Source organism: Panthera leo, chromosome F2, assembly GCF_018350215.1.
Source record: "Panthera leo isolate Ple1 chromosome F2, P.leo_Ple1_pat1.1, whole genome shotgun sequence".
NCBI lineage: Eukaryota > Metazoa > Chordata > Mammalia > Carnivora > Felidae > Panthera > Panthera leo.
This window is the reverse complement of record NC_056695.1, coordinates 36004471-36020552: the sequence shown is the minus strand read 5'-3', so window position 1 is coordinate 36020552 and position 16082 is coordinate 36004471.

Genomic DNA, 16082 nt, shown 5'->3' with positions numbered 1-16082 from the left:
ATCCAGGGACGCCTGGGTGGTTCAGTCAGTTAAGCCTCCGATTTTGGGTCAGGTCATGATCTCACTGCAGGTGAGTTCGAGCCCCACATTGGGCTCTGTGCTGACAGCTCAGAGCTTGGAGCCTGCTTCAGATTCTGTGTCTCCCTCTCTCTTTGCCCCTCCCCTGCTCATGCTCTGTTTCTCAAGAATAAACAAACATTAAAACATTTTTTAAAAAGACAATCCAATGGATAAAAGTGAGTTTGAAAACTCACGACAAAAAAAGGATTTTCAAATACCATGAGGGATATGAAAAGATGTTCATCTTTATCAGTTATCAGAATGATAAAAAATAAAACTATAATGTGATACTAATACAAAACTCACTGGAAAAAGCTAACATAAAAGATGAGCAATAAGTTTTATCAAGGATATGAAACAAGCGGAATCTTAATACAGTGTTATTTAAAATGAAATTGAGAAAAGGACTTCGGAAAGCTGGTAGAATCTACTGACGATCATATGCCTGCTCAGTCATTCCAGCCCCGTATTTCTATACCCGACAGAAATGTGTGTGTATTCTCACTAAAAGACATGTATGATAAAGTCCGTGTTAGAACTTTGGTAAATACTAGCCCTAAACTGGCACAACTCCAATGCCCATCTGGACATAGCAATGAGGACAGACAGATACTGTGTACAATAATGATGAACTTCACAAATATAACGGGAAGTAAAAGAAAAGCCAGACACAAAGAATATATTTTGTATGAACGTACATATATGAAGCTCAAAAACAGGCAAAGCTAGTGTATGGTGTTAGAAGTCAGGATAATGGTTGTTACCTTTGGAGGTGAAATAACTAAAAGGAATTCTGGGTAATGTTCAATTTTGTAATTTGGGTTCAAGATAAGCAGGCCTGCTATCTTTATGATCATTCATCATACTGTACCCTAACGAACCTTAAACCTTTCTGTATTAACGTTGTTACATTTCATTTAAAAGTTTTTTTTTTAATATCCACCAATCATGGCACTATCACTCCAAAAGTGTTTTAACTGTCCCCTTATCATATGTGTGAGAGTCCCTCTTTCCATAAGTGCCACGTGTTTTCTAAAGTGTTAGGGAAAATTCATGGATTCAGAGAAACCACTTATCGGTCTAGATTTCACCATTTTTTACTACATGCCTAGCAATGTTCCAACTGTCTACATGCATCTCCCTGTACCCTATACACGGGAACAGAAGAGATTTAACACTCTGTTAAAGAAAAAAATGAAATAGCTGAATAGCACCTGTCCTGTGAGCAGGAAATATACGTTAAGAGGCCAAACTTTGGAAATCAATACTTTGTTCTTTGTATACTTCTCACAGTGAGTGGCCTTCTATAAAAAATGTACCACAAATCTGAAACACTCTAAATTCAAGTTCTGGTGCTTTTACTATAATTAGTTTTCTCCGTCCATATTGTCAGTGCATTGCAAATCTCCATTTCTAGAACTATGTCTTCTGTCATCTGCCTTTTCCGTACTTGAGACTACTATATAATAACTGTCCTCGTTATTATCTATTACTTCCCTGAGCAGGAGCTGCTTTGGGATGACGCTAGGGAAAGCCTGCATTAAGGCTTCATTTCCATACTGACTTCCCATTTAGTGCACCAGTCAGGACAGTCAAATGAAAGTCTTTTTCTGATATTAACAGGTCTGAAGAGGACAAGAACAACCCCTTCTTTCTCCTTCATCTGGTTCATCACATAAAGAAGGCCGATACTCATGAAATTGAGCATTAACTCCATTTTCAACAATAGAGACTAGCTATTGAGGATTCTTTGATTATAATTAATCTGCCTGATTTATAAGATTTCGAGACCAGAAATTATGACTCAAGTAAAAGTCACAATCTCAGAGAAATCTTAAAAATTTTCAATTGTTTATTTTCTTCATAAATTAGGGATAAGAATAATTTCCAATGCATACTTTGAACCCTCAGCAAGGTGAGAGTAAACAATAATAGTGACGGTGGTAATAATAAGTCCTTTCTATTAGTAGCACTTTATGCATTAAAAATGCTTTTCTCAATAAGCCCTATGAAGTAAGCACTATGGTCTAAATATTTATGTTCCCCCAAATTCATAATTTGAAATCCTAATGCCCACTATGATATTAGGAGTTGGGGCCTCTGGGAGACTGATTAGTCATGAATGAAATTAGTATTCTTATCAAAGAGATTCCAGAGATCCCTCACCCTTTCCACCATTGAGGGCACAGAGAAAATAATGGTTTCTGTGAACCAGGAAGAGGGCCCTGACCTGAAGGTGACCGTGCTGGAGCCTTGATCTGGGACGTCCCAGCCTCCAGAACTGTAAGGAATAAATGTCTATTGTGTAGAGGCACGTAGTCTGTGCCATTTTGTGATAGCAGCCAGAAAGAACTAAGACGTCAATTATTATTATTACCCGAGTCTCTTGATAAGAAAACTGAGGTATAGATATGTCAAGTAACTACTCTCAAGGTCACAGAGCCAGAAAATATTGGAGGTAATATTAACCAAATACTAGAACAAATATCTGGGGCATTTAAAGAAAGTAAGCAGCCTTTCAGGAAAACAAATTATAATTGGAATTCATAATATGAAAAGGTGATTAAAAGCCTTACAGTAATATTCAATTTTATCTTCAAAACGGTAGATACATTTTCAAGGAAATAGCAAAATATAACTTTAAACACTTTGATAAATCTGTGAAATAACAGTAAGTAGCAGTATATAAATATTAAAGGCTTTATTTTATTTTTGCTCTTAAAAATAATCACTATTGAAATTAGTTAGTGGTAAGTATCCATATAAGTCTAGCACACCAGTTTGGGAAATTAAGAAAGAGATCCAAATATGAACATGAAAAGAGAAAAGATCTATTCTTTGTGTTCTGTAATGGAGAACAGAAACTACATTAGGTTTAATGGCAAAAACCTAACCAGATTTTGTAAAAAAAAAATTTAAAGACTTGTGTAAGTAATCTTATGACAAGAGCTTTCCATTAAATATGACTAAGGTGATGACTCAGGAGCTACTGATAAGTGTATTGGAAAATGAGGATACATCAGTGGCTGGCACTGACCAATACAGTTTTAAGGTTGGAACTATGTCAGCAGTTTGCATAATGCATTAGTCACAACAGTATGTCAGAGAAGGGCAGAAGATTTTGGAGTTCTGTGTTACAGGAAGAAAAATTACTAAGTATTTCAACAAGCAAAGGAGAATATTCTGTAGGCTCAGGTCTGAGCAAAGCATTAGAACAAATTAGAAAATAGATATATACATTCTGTAATGTAAGCAAAAAACTTCTTATAATATCTCACAATAGTTCCAAGTCATTGACAATTTCTGTCGGAGTCCCTTTACTCACACACACACACACACACACACACACACACACACACAACTAAGGGAAAAAAAACCTCTATAACTTAAAAGATTATTCTCCATCTATCTTACCTGATACTGACAAAATTATTTACACCTTATTTTTTTTTAAGAAAATGACACTGAAGCATCAAGCTCAGATCACACAAGAATAGATATTGGATTTGTTGGTCCATTATAGTCACATTTAGCAGGTACTGGAACTCCCCTTTAGTTTTGTATGCTTTTACTTGATTATAGAACTGCTTATCACTGGAATGACGGTTCCAAGTGCCTGTGTTATGGGCAGGTAGGAACCTAGAAACTCCTCTCCTGATGCTGCAAGTTTTCAAGTTCCCTCAGCAAATTATTTTGTGCTTATTTTAAGTTCATCAGAAAGTTTATCTGAGTTTTCTTTCAGTGAAGAGCCTAATACATCTCATTTGGCCTCCAAAATCATTGCTGAGTTGATTCTCAGCAGGTACAAAACACCTAATGACAAACAGCCTAAAAACATGGTTCCTGCTATACTGTTCATGTATATAAAATAACTTGATAACACGTTCATGCACACACCACACTTGAATATCTACAGTCCTGCAACTGTCACAATGAAGACTTTCCAGGATGTTAAACTATTAGAGCAGGGATGAGAAATTTTACTCAACAAAATTTTAGTCAGCACCTACTGTGCATTAGGCACTGTGCCAGACCCGTCATCTAATAGCTCACACAATAAAAAGCGAGCCAACAAACACAGTTTAATGGAGCTATTTTTATAGTAGGACCTAGAAATGCCTTTTCTACCTACATCCTTCTGGTTACATTAAGCCCCCAAGTATTCCCCTCACCAGTTTTTCATGTAGTCCATCATCGTATAACTTCTTTAACATGAATCAAAAAACCCGTGTTCCATGTGTGATGTCTCTTAGCTAGGAAACCAACCTGATTAAGTGAATCCATTTACAAGTATTTCACTGTCGTTGCCAACCCCTGTCAAAGATATTTGCTAATATAAAGCAATTCAAAATCTATAAAATTTAAAGCAGTGCAAAGGTTGAATTTTGGACACAAAGCAATCTTCTTACACAGAAAAGAGTTAAGAGTGTCAAGTATGAAGAAGGGCCAAACACAATGATAAATGATAGACGTTTTTTTCCTTAAATTAGTAATTCAGTTTAACCAGTCAATTTAGGAGGAAATGGATGATGCAAAGGTAATAAAATAAAAAATAATGAATCAAAGATAACATATGATTCAGCCACTATTTTTTCACAAAAGACATAATGGTAAAATGTATACTCGATATGACGCTGTGATCAAGAATGACTTTTCAACATTCTCATTGAGGAAGATGTTTACAATATCCACGGTGTGGATGACACAAGCATTAATGTAAATATAGGAAATAGAAAAAATATTATTTGTAAATTGCACACTAGCTTTTCTTTAGCTAGTTAAAAGATAATTTTGTTTACAGATTAAGAAAACATGAGGGGCGCCTGGGTGGCGCAGTCGGTTAAGCGTCCGACTTCAGCCAGGTCACGATCTCGCGGTCCGTGAGTTCGAGCCCCGCGTCAGGCTCTGGGCTGATGGCTCGGAGCCTGGAGCCTGTTTCCGATTCTGTGTCTCCCTCTCTCTCTGCCCCTCCCCCGTTCATGCTCTGTCTCTCTCTGTCCCAAAAATAAATAAAAAACGTTGAAAAAAAAAATTTAAAAAAAAAATAAAGAAAAAAAAAAAATAAAAAAAAAAATAAAAAAAAATAAAAAAAAAAAGAAAACATGAAAGTAACAATCTTGTCAACAATTCTTGATAAATACTGGTAGGCTAGTGACTGCTTGTAGTTCAAGTCTGTGGGTTGTGTTCATAAGTTTAGAGGAGCTACAGAGAGTTATGGAGTTTTCTATTTTTTTTTAATTAAATGTTTTTATTTGTTTGAAAGAGAGGGAGAGAGAGAGCACAAGCAGGGAGGGGGGGAGAGGGAGAGAGAGAGAGAGAGAGAGAGAGAGAGAGAGACAGAATCAGAAGCAGGTTCAGGCTCTGACCTGTCAGCACAGAGTCCGATGTGGGGCTCAAACTCACAAACTATGAGATAATGACCTGAACCGAAGTCCGATGCTTAACCAACTGAGCCACCCAGGCACCCCTAAGGAGTTTTCTATATGGCAGAGCAATGCTTTTTGAAAAGTATTAAATATTAACAATTGTGATCAGAATAATTAACAAAAAGTTATAATCACATAAAAATCTCACTTTAATAATATTATGTCTATTTTAATGTTATTTTTCTCTTCTCAACTGAAAGCCTATATTACCTCAAGTAGTTCTAATAAACTTGAAGAGAATCTTATTTAACAGTAACGATATCCTCGTTTATATACAATTTCATGACTAAGTATTTTAAGATATGCATGGTGTCATTGTTTTGGCCTGATATTTTTCTAGTAAGGAAGGTAATTGGTATGGTTGCAATTTTAGAAACTTTAGAAATGAGAATACAATTATTATAGCATGTTCAAGTTACCTCAATAGTCAGCCAGGTGAAATAGATTATAATTTGACAGGAAGAATATTCATTTTTTCAATCACTTAACAAAGCTATATCTAACTCCTAGATGTCTACTGGGTACAGAGGTACAATAATGAAAAAGACTACGTTCTTGACTTTGGAGACCTGAAAATTATGTGTTTACTACTTATCCTTTTAGGTCATACATTCTGTCTGCAAAAAAAACAAAAAAACAAAAAAACAAAAAAAAAACTCAGTACAAGTAATATTTACTTATGTATACCTAGAATCTAAAACAGCTCCTGGCATATAGTTGGTGGTCAATAATATTTTAATCATTTGTTCAAAATAGATACTGAGTACCTAGAATACTCTGTTCTAAGCAACATAGTACCAGTGAACCAAGTGGGTAAAATGACCATCTTCAGTTAAGTGTCTTTTGGGGGAAAAAATGACAAATAATATTTATAGTATATTAAATGGTTGCAAGTGTTAAAGTGTTAAAAAAGAAGCTACACGAGCTCAGGAATATTTATAAGCTTTCAAAAGAAAGGTCACAAAAAGTTTCTCTGAGAATGTTACATTGAGAAACAGCCTATAGCAGGGAGAGAATGAACCATGTTGGTACTTAGGAATTTCTCAGGCAAAAAGAAAAGAATTACAAAGGTCCAGAGGTACTGCAGCCTCCCGTGTTGGAGAAACAGCATGGAGGCTAGTGTGATTAGAACAGTGAGTGAGAAGGACAGTGAGAGATAAGGTCAGAGAATGTGGTAACTGCTTACAGGGGCATGATGGAGAGTCTTTGGAACAGAGAACAGTGTCCTAGAACACAGTCCAGTAAAATAAGGGCAAGACTCTGTCATCAATCTTTCCATTTCAAGTAACAGAGAACCCGAATCCAACATATTAAAATGCAAAGACGAACGTACATTAGTTCGTGTAAATGAAATATCCACAGAAAACACAGAATTCAATTATGGTTGATTCTGGACTCAATTGCACATGACAGCCCTGGTGTCTTCAGGCTTGGTGCATCACAACATCGAGCCCAGCAAAAGTCACGGAGCCTTTTTAGACAGCCCCAGGAAAGCATTGACACAGATTCAGTTGGACTGGCTTGGATCACATGTTTAACATAAACAATCACGAGGGGTAGGCTAGTGAGATATTCTGGATGACAGAGGGCTGGGTCATAGGCTCCACCCTAAAAATAGCACATGAACTGAACAGGAAGAACATTTCAGTCTTACCAAGCATGGGTAAAATGGATGCTGAGAAGCCAATAAACAATAAACACCCAGACTAGGCTCCCAGGGGAAATTATATCTAAACTGAGAACCATACAGAGATGATACCGAACATGTAGATGGTGTAAGGGAAAAAGTAAAGGGCTTTATAACCCTGTAAGCAATCATATAGAGTTTTAACTTTATTAAAAAGGCAATAGGGAACCACTGAGGGCTTTTCACAGGAAAACAGCACACACATATTTCAGTTTTTTGGAAAAGGCCATTCAGCAGTGCTAAGAATGGGTTGGAGCAGGGCCATGGTAGATATAGAAAAACCAGGTTTTAGGCTACTAATACAGAAGATGATTGCAAACTGGAATAGCAGCGGGAAGAAGAAAAATGGTTAGACTTGAGATGCATTTGGAAGACAAAAATCAGTAAGCTGGATGCTCAAGACAAAGTGAGGGGAGAGAGAAGACAAGATTGTGGAGAGTCACACAGGGGCTTCGAAATGTTGGGGAATGCTACATTTCTTTTTGTTTTTTAATATTTATTTATTTATTTATTTATTTGTTTGTTTGTTTGTTTGTTTGTTTGTTTGGATAAAGAGAGCACAAGCAGGGAAGGGGAAGAGACAGAGGAGAGAGGGGATCCCAAGCAGGCTCCATGCTCAGCATGGAGATGCAGGACTCACACTGAGCCAAAATCAAGCATTGGATGCTCAAACTGACCACCCAGATGCCCTAATGCTGCATTTCTTAAAATGAATGGTGGGAACATGAGTAATCATTCATTATTTCTAATGGCTAACATATAAAATTGAAAAAATTATATAACATCACTTTATGCATGACACTGAAATTCAGTTGCCCTTTGTGGGCCCCACAGATAGTAGTATCATGGGAACAACTTTTCACCTTAAGGCTCTAAATTAATTGGACTTTGCCTCTAAACCATTTTTCCCTCCCTGGCTAATTTCTACCATTTCAGATGAATCTTTGTTTTTGTTTGATTTTTCTTGGGGGACAGGTAGAGTTTCAGGGTCATCTTTCCTTCTTGAATGTTTAGAAGTTTTCAAAAGTATGTTTTATTATTTAATCCACATCTTCTAGATGATTTCGAATTACTAGTCCAACATTCTTCTAGAAATCCATTACTACACTTAGTTTTCAAAGATAGTAGTGACAAGGGTTTTAACAGCATGGTTAAGGGTTCGTCATACACAGTGTTACGTGGTGCCTGTGGGCCTGGTCTCAGCCAACTGAAGTAACATTTGTGTCTTCATAAAACCTCACAGAACAGTTTGACCTTAAGCATTTATCACGGCCAAGAAGTCAAGTCCTCCTGGAGATGATGTCATCACTCAATGTCATTTAGTATTCTGGTACTATTTAAACCAGTCAGGATTGATTCCTAAAATTTTCAAAGAACCCAACTGATACAAACACCAGTGTGTACATTTCATAATTTTATTCAGCTCAAGCATAGTCTGGGAAAGGGCTATGTCGATCTTGGGTTAATGTAGGGTTAGGGACACTAAAAAGACAACGAATACAGAACTGAAGTCAGACATGGAAGGAAATGGACATAAAAAGAGATGGGAAGAAAGGACAAGTGTCCAAACACATGAAGTAGAACAATTTTAAAGAGGGAACAGGCAAATAGAATGTTTTCCAGAGATAAATCCTCTGATTTCAGAGATGAAGTAATGCGGGTATTATCTAGACCCAGAATGTTTTCAGGAGACAACTATAAAGTGAAAGGGAGGTCATTGGAAATACAAACAGTATAAAACTAAGAGGCCGGTAAGTTAAACAAATGATACACATATTGAGTCACAAGGATGATGAGGTGGGCAGTCTCGTGCCAAAGTTTTCAATGGCTATAGGTAAGAAAACAGAATTCCTATGATGCTGAGGATGAAGAAGGGGCAAGTACGGGCATCAAAGTAAAATAAGTTATTTTCTTAAGTTTATTTATTTTGAGAGAGAGAGAGAAGAAGAGAAAGGCCATGAGAGAGGGAGAGAGAGAATCCCAGGCAGGCTCCACACTGTCGGTGCAGAGCCTGATGTGGGGCTTGAACTTACACAACCATGAAATCATGACCTGAGCTGAAGCCAATAGTCAGACACTTAACTGACTGAACCGCCCAGGCACCCCTAAAGTAAGCTTTAATGTAAGAGTGGAGGAGTAGTGGAGTCTGGCAGTGGCAGTAAAGTATGCGGCTACCACGTATGACCCTGCAGACAGGTCTGGATTTATCCTCCTAGCCACTCCTATCATTCTCTACAATACTCTCCAATTTACTGTTTACAACACTGAAGTAAGTATACATGTAGCATTCCTAAGCATAACCAGAAAGAGCCAAATAAGCAAGGCACAAAAATCTCTACATACATTGTGACAAAAAGCTTCCATTTCCATTTTAACTAGAATGCAAAAATGTTAAGGTTTTTTGTTTTTGTTTTTGTTTTTAGTAAAAATAGTATTCCGCCTGATTTTTATTCTGGCAAAATAATCATTCATTAAAAAGTATTATTTACTTCCTGGTAAAATAGTAAAACATGAATCACATTACCATAGAATGTTTTAGGAGTTTCATAGAGTCATTAAAGGGAACATGGGGATTGGTTCAAGTATTGGCATCCTTGAAGATGAGCTTTAGACCAATTAGTACGTCCTTCTTATGTCATTTAAAGAGGAAAGAGTTACAAATACTTAGGGGGAAACAATCTTGAATTCACACTGGGACCTCCATAGAAAGAAAAGCAGAACAATCCACTGAAACAAGGACATAACATTGTCATACTAACTGAATTCCTTGATTTCTAATAAGGAGGAATATATAATTTTGCAAATACTTCAGAGCAATTTGTATTTCTGTTTGGAAAATAAAAATGAATTGCCCAGATGTCCCTTGATCATGGTGTTTATGTCTGTGTTAAGGACAGTTGAACTTCTCTCTCTCATATATGTTCTAATTGCTTTCATTTATTTTCCCCATGTTCATTTATACTGTTATTTGATAAATGATAGCAGATTGTAGGTTTTTCTATAATTTTAATTTTTTATTTTATTATTTAAAAGGCTACTCTGAGATTAGATCATTATGCAGATATCTGTTGCTTTTAAAATTTAATTTCTGAATCTAGAGATTGCATTGGGGCATGGTGCGAGATATCGTTCCAAACTTACTTGTTTCCAAGTACTTGTCCTAACACTTATTAACCAGTACATCCTCTCCTGCACAGATCTGAAATGATGATTTTTGATAAGCTGAAGTTTTCGTAGATCTTGTGGTTGTTTTCTAGACTCCCTACGCTGTCCCAGCCATTTCTGTGCCAAAAACCATAATTTCATGTTTTTGGAATTGTATTGATTTTGGTATTTTGAGGAACATGTTTATGGTTTAACTATTCTCATTTCTATTTTATTTTAAAAGAACTTTAAAAAATTTTATTGTAATTGCATTAAGTATAAGCTACATAGAAGCTGACTTCCTAAAATTATTGCATCTTCCCTTTGAAAAATGTAAATAAATGTGGAAATATACCAAGTCCTCATTTATGCCAGTCTGATGTTTATATCTGTACAGACATTCAGTGTTTTTTATTAAGATATATGCAATCTTGTTTGCCTGTATCTTCTAAGTTGTATTCTGAAAATGTTAGAGGAAGCTGTTCAGTTCTTTACATTTTTCAGTTTACCTATATCTTTAGTCGTCCCAATGTTTTCCAGTGATTCTCTATTTTTAAACACATTAAATTTAAGTAGCTTCAATTTTTACTTATAACACCCCCCCATACACACACACCTTGAGTCTATGCTACATTAGGGAATGTTTCCATAGTAAGGTTAATTACTGTGAAGAATGCAAATAGCCTTATGGCATTCTCAAGTTCAATGGGGATATTCCTAGTGTTTCACTAGTAATGGAGATTCTGGGGGAAGAAAAAATGTCTTCTTCAACCCATCTTAGGTCTTCAAGGGCTCTGAAAATTAGACTGTCCAAAGACAGCTTAACAAGAGAAAAACAAAGAAGTTTGTTAGCATGTACATCACCATTATACATGGGACCACCCATACAGATGAGGAATTCAAAAACATGTCCAGAACTTGGTTTATCTTATGCTGTATCAAAAGCAAAGAGTTTGGTGACTTCTGGATGAGAAAGCAAGTTATGGGAAGGTTATTACAGACCAGGAAAAAAATATGGTAAACAAGTGTTGTTTAATAGGGTTTGTTATGCAAATTTAAGTCTGGGCCCTCCCCATTTCTAAGAGTTGTTAAAGGTCCTCTTTTTCCTGGTACTGGAGAGGGAGACACCTTTGACAAATATTCTTACAAATATAGATTTCCTTTATAAAAGGAAAACGTTTGCCTTCTTTTCAGAGCTTTTCCTGCTGGTTATCAATGGTCTTTTGCTTAAAATAATTCATAAACCAAAGAGGCATATTTTGGGAGGGCATATACTGATACCCTTCATTGTTTTGGAAAAAATGTATCTCATCATATTAAAGAAGTGAATTTTTCCATTTTAGTGTTCTAATATGGAAGGGATGTTCTATTTATCAAGTTGCCTTCTTGGCACTTGAGATAATCTCTACTGAGATAATCTTGATTTCACACTTTGAATTTATTGATATAATGAAATATGCTGATGTTATTTCTTTTTTTTTGCTGATGTATTTCTTAATATTAAGTCTTTGCATGCAGATCCTGCTTAATCACTATATTTTTATGCCTTACTTGATTATATCATATAAGTTCTTCTAGGAATCAATGAGCTGTAACCTTTATCTTTTGCTCAGATTTGCTACGAATTTCCAAACCAATATTAAAAGAATTAGTTTCACTGTACATTCTGTCCATTTTTTTCTTTTGTTTTGTTTTAAATGGAAACTTTTGGACCTAGAGAACTGCATCTGAATTTTCAAATTAAACCTAGAATTGTAAGGATGTTTTAGAATACATGGCACTTTCTTTTTTTTTTTTTTTTTTTTTTTTTTGGCTCAGCCAGGTGAGCCATCTTATACTACAGCAAGACTCAAATACATCTTCTGTTTTCCCACAATTGAGAGGAAAGGACGGAGCGCCACTATAAGATGTCCAACAAAACCAAAAAGAATATAGATTCTTTTCAACGACTTTGTAGCTCAGTGCCATGAGACCCATAAGCAATGATGAATATGTCTATGCTCATAAGAAAATGTCCCAAGAAATGAATTTAACACCAAAACACATGTGAGATTGACTTTCTATGGCAATGACATTGATGAAAAGAAGCTTGTCAGATTTGCTGCCAAACCCTAAATGCCAGATTATTTCCCAAGTAATGTTATTCATATGGTAACCTTTATTTAGCAGCTGTTATTAATCCATCACCTACTAGTTATAATATGCTTGTTATTTCTTCCTCTATAACCAGTGTAATCAACTCTTCAAGTGCAATCAGGAGCATCTGCATGCCCTGATATCAAAAAGGCCACTATCTCATTCTTGAGGTTTCTCCACCTCTTTTAATAATCCAGGAACCCTGATCCAGCTCAGTTCTCACAGGAGTACAGCACAAACTACTCAAATATTGACAACTACTCTCACTGTCGCATGGAAATCCCACCAAAAGATCATCCTCAGAAGTCTGATAGATGTCTTATATTTGTGCTCTGGTGTATTACTCTTTCAGCTCTTCATCTAAGAGTTCAATCACTTTACCTCAAAGAACATATTCTACCAGCCTAGAATTCTACCAGTTACTTGCCACGAAGAAAGAAGCCCGCTATCAAAACCCTATCCCCCTTATCCCTCCATCCTCCAATCTCAGGTTCCTAAGCCCTTTTCTTAGTCTCTGGGTCTTATTTCCAGGGGATCACTGTCTTTCTCTTCCACTGCCCTCAATAGCTCTCTCACATAGAAGAGGGGAGAGAATTGATCTTCTCCCTCACGTTTTCACACATTCCTCCCCTGTGAACATATCAAGAGGTGAGGAAGCCTATACTAAGCAAAAAAAAAAAAAAAAAAATACACACACACACCCCTGTGTTACTACGCTGTTAGCAAAATAGAGGTTCTTCATCTTACTTTTGCATATTCAAGTAACAACATTAAACAAGTAGATCCATTCCAGTTTGCCAGTGATTACATTTGAGGGTCTCCAGCTTTAGACAAAAAACATAATCCATTTCATGGGGTTTCCATTTAATCCCTGCCAAGATAGGAATCCTGATATACATGCTTCAAATTATTATATGTTATGTATATACCACTAAGAATGCATATAGATCCTGTCACTATCTTAATGAAGTAGAAAATGTGGTTAATTACCTTTTCTCCCAATTGAAGACTCTCCTCTTGCTTTTCAAAATTTGTCAATCACAACCTATAAGTGTGATGAGAACATATTCTCATCTTAGTTCTCTACATCAATAGGGCAATTTTATTCTAGAGCATACTCCTGATGAGAGAAAAAAGGCATAGCCTTGTAAGTGTTGAAGGTAAATGACAGTACTTTATGTTTCAAAAATTTCATACTTAAAAAGAAATGTTGAAAGTATGTAAAAGCACTTTTTACACGTAAATAAAGATAGCTTATATCTGTTGATGGGTAATGTATCATATTTGTTATGTAAAATGTCCTACATATATTCACTATGACCTGAGGACAATAAACAACTAGGCAAAAATGAAACTAACTATAACAATATTACTGATTTCATGTTACCAGCTTAAAGAACAATGTTAAGTTAAGCAACAGTTAACAGGAAGTGATTTCTCTTTATTGATGAAAATTCTGGCATTGGGATACCTAGGTAAGAAGCTGAACTAGAATTACAATTCTTTTTTTTTTTTTTTTTTTTTTTTTTTTTTTTCAACGTTTTTTATTTATTTTTGGGACAGAGAGAGACAGAGCATGAACGGGGGAGGGGCAGAGAGAGAGGGAGACACAGAATCGGAAACAGGCTCCAGGCTCCGAGCCATCAGCCCAGAGCCTGACGCGGGGCTCGAACTCATGGACCGCGAGATCGTGACCTGGCTGAAGTCGGACGCTTAACCGACTGCGCCACCCAGGCGCCCCACTAGAATTACAATTCTAAGGATAGCCCTGCCTGTGATATTCTCCACATATTTAGGTCAAAATCTATACAAATACCTTTGTTCCCAGAGAATTTCCTAGTGTTTTGTGTAATTAGTAACAAGATAATCCAAGGATTTTAAACAATATAGTTTACCAGTTTGAATTTTAAAAGGCACAACTGCAAATTTATGAGTTTTCACACCTCAGACTATTTAAAAAAGAGATGTAATTAAGTGAAAGAAAGAAATGACTTTTTGGAATGGAGTATTTTTCTGCCGTACATATACCACCATGCATTCCCCAGTTATTTATATTTCTCAGATAGGAACATTATTGACATTAAAAATAAGTCCTTCTAGAGCGCCTGGGTGGCTCAGTCAGGTTAAGCATCTGACTTCAGCTCAGGTCAGGAGAGCCTGGAGCCTGCATAGAATTCTGTGGGTCTCTCTCTGCCCCGCCTCCGCTCGCTCACGCACGCGCGCTCTCTCTCTGTCAAAAATGTTAATTTTTTTTTTTTTCAAAAAAATCTTTCTTCTGTACTGCAGGTAACAAACCCAGCAAAAAAAAAAAAAAAAAAAAAAAAAAAAAATGAAAGCAATTTCACTTAACTACTATAAAACATATTCTTTTTAAAGGGTCACTATATTTATCAGGGTAGTTTTTACCGAAATAAACTTTCCATATATAAAATACCATAAATCATTTGCCCCTAAGCATTTAACCATATTTACAGTATCACTATCCCTTTTTTTCAATTGGTAATTCAAACCTACCTTAAATATTATTCATTGCTGGTAAGAGTGCAGATTGGTACAAACATTCTGAGATAAATTTGACAAAGTATATATCAAAAGGTATAAAATATTTGCATAGCTTTTAACTCTATAATTCCACTCTAAGAAAAATATCTTAAAATAACGTGTAAACTTATAGAAAATACATGTGTATCAAAGCAATTTTTACAATAGTGAAGTAGTGAGGGAACAATCTGAATTTCAACTGAGATATAAACACCTAAAAAAAAAAAAATCAATGCACATCAATATAATGAAAGTTAATACACCCAGTAAACATTATGTACTATAAAAAATGGACCGACAGAGATATTTACACTAAATGCAAAAGATCTTAAGGAGACATGCTCAAGCATGTCTTTAGTGGTGATAGTTTTTTTTACTTAAAATCTATATACACAGAAATGCTATATACACAGAAAAGCACAGAAATGCTTTTTCAAAGTCTCAGTTTAGGGGCACCTGGCTGGCTCAGTAAGTGGAGCATGTGACTCTTGATCTCAGGGTTGTGAGTTTGAGCCCTACACTGGCTGTAGACATTGCTTAAAAATAAACTCTTAAAAATAAAGGTATCAGTTTAGAAAAAAATATTGTTTTGTGTAATATATAACAGGAATTATAAGAAATAGGTTTATGAAACACACATACAATAAAAAAAATCAAATTTATATAAATATCAAAAACTATGGAAGGATCTGAAGGGGTTAGCCCTTATCTTTTTGTGGTAGGATTAACTTAGCAGTTTTCTCAAAATTTTAACAAAGACTAAGCATTATCTTACAACAAAAAAATTACTCTAATTTAAAAAACTAGAAACAAAGTCTACAGAGAGAATCCACTATGCAACCTTTAATAACACACAGAAAAGCATCGCCAAAGGTCTTAATCCATTCCTAATAGTCATATTCATGTCTGGGAAGTTGATGATTGCCACGGTGATTTCAATGCATTCGTTGTGATTCAGAAATGCAAAGACAGGTGACTGAACAACATGTGCCCTGAAATATTAACAGTAAAGGTGTGCTTCTGCTCAAGTAGAGTTTCCTAGTACCAATACCAAGCAATAAACACATTTCCTAGCTTCCAGAAGAACG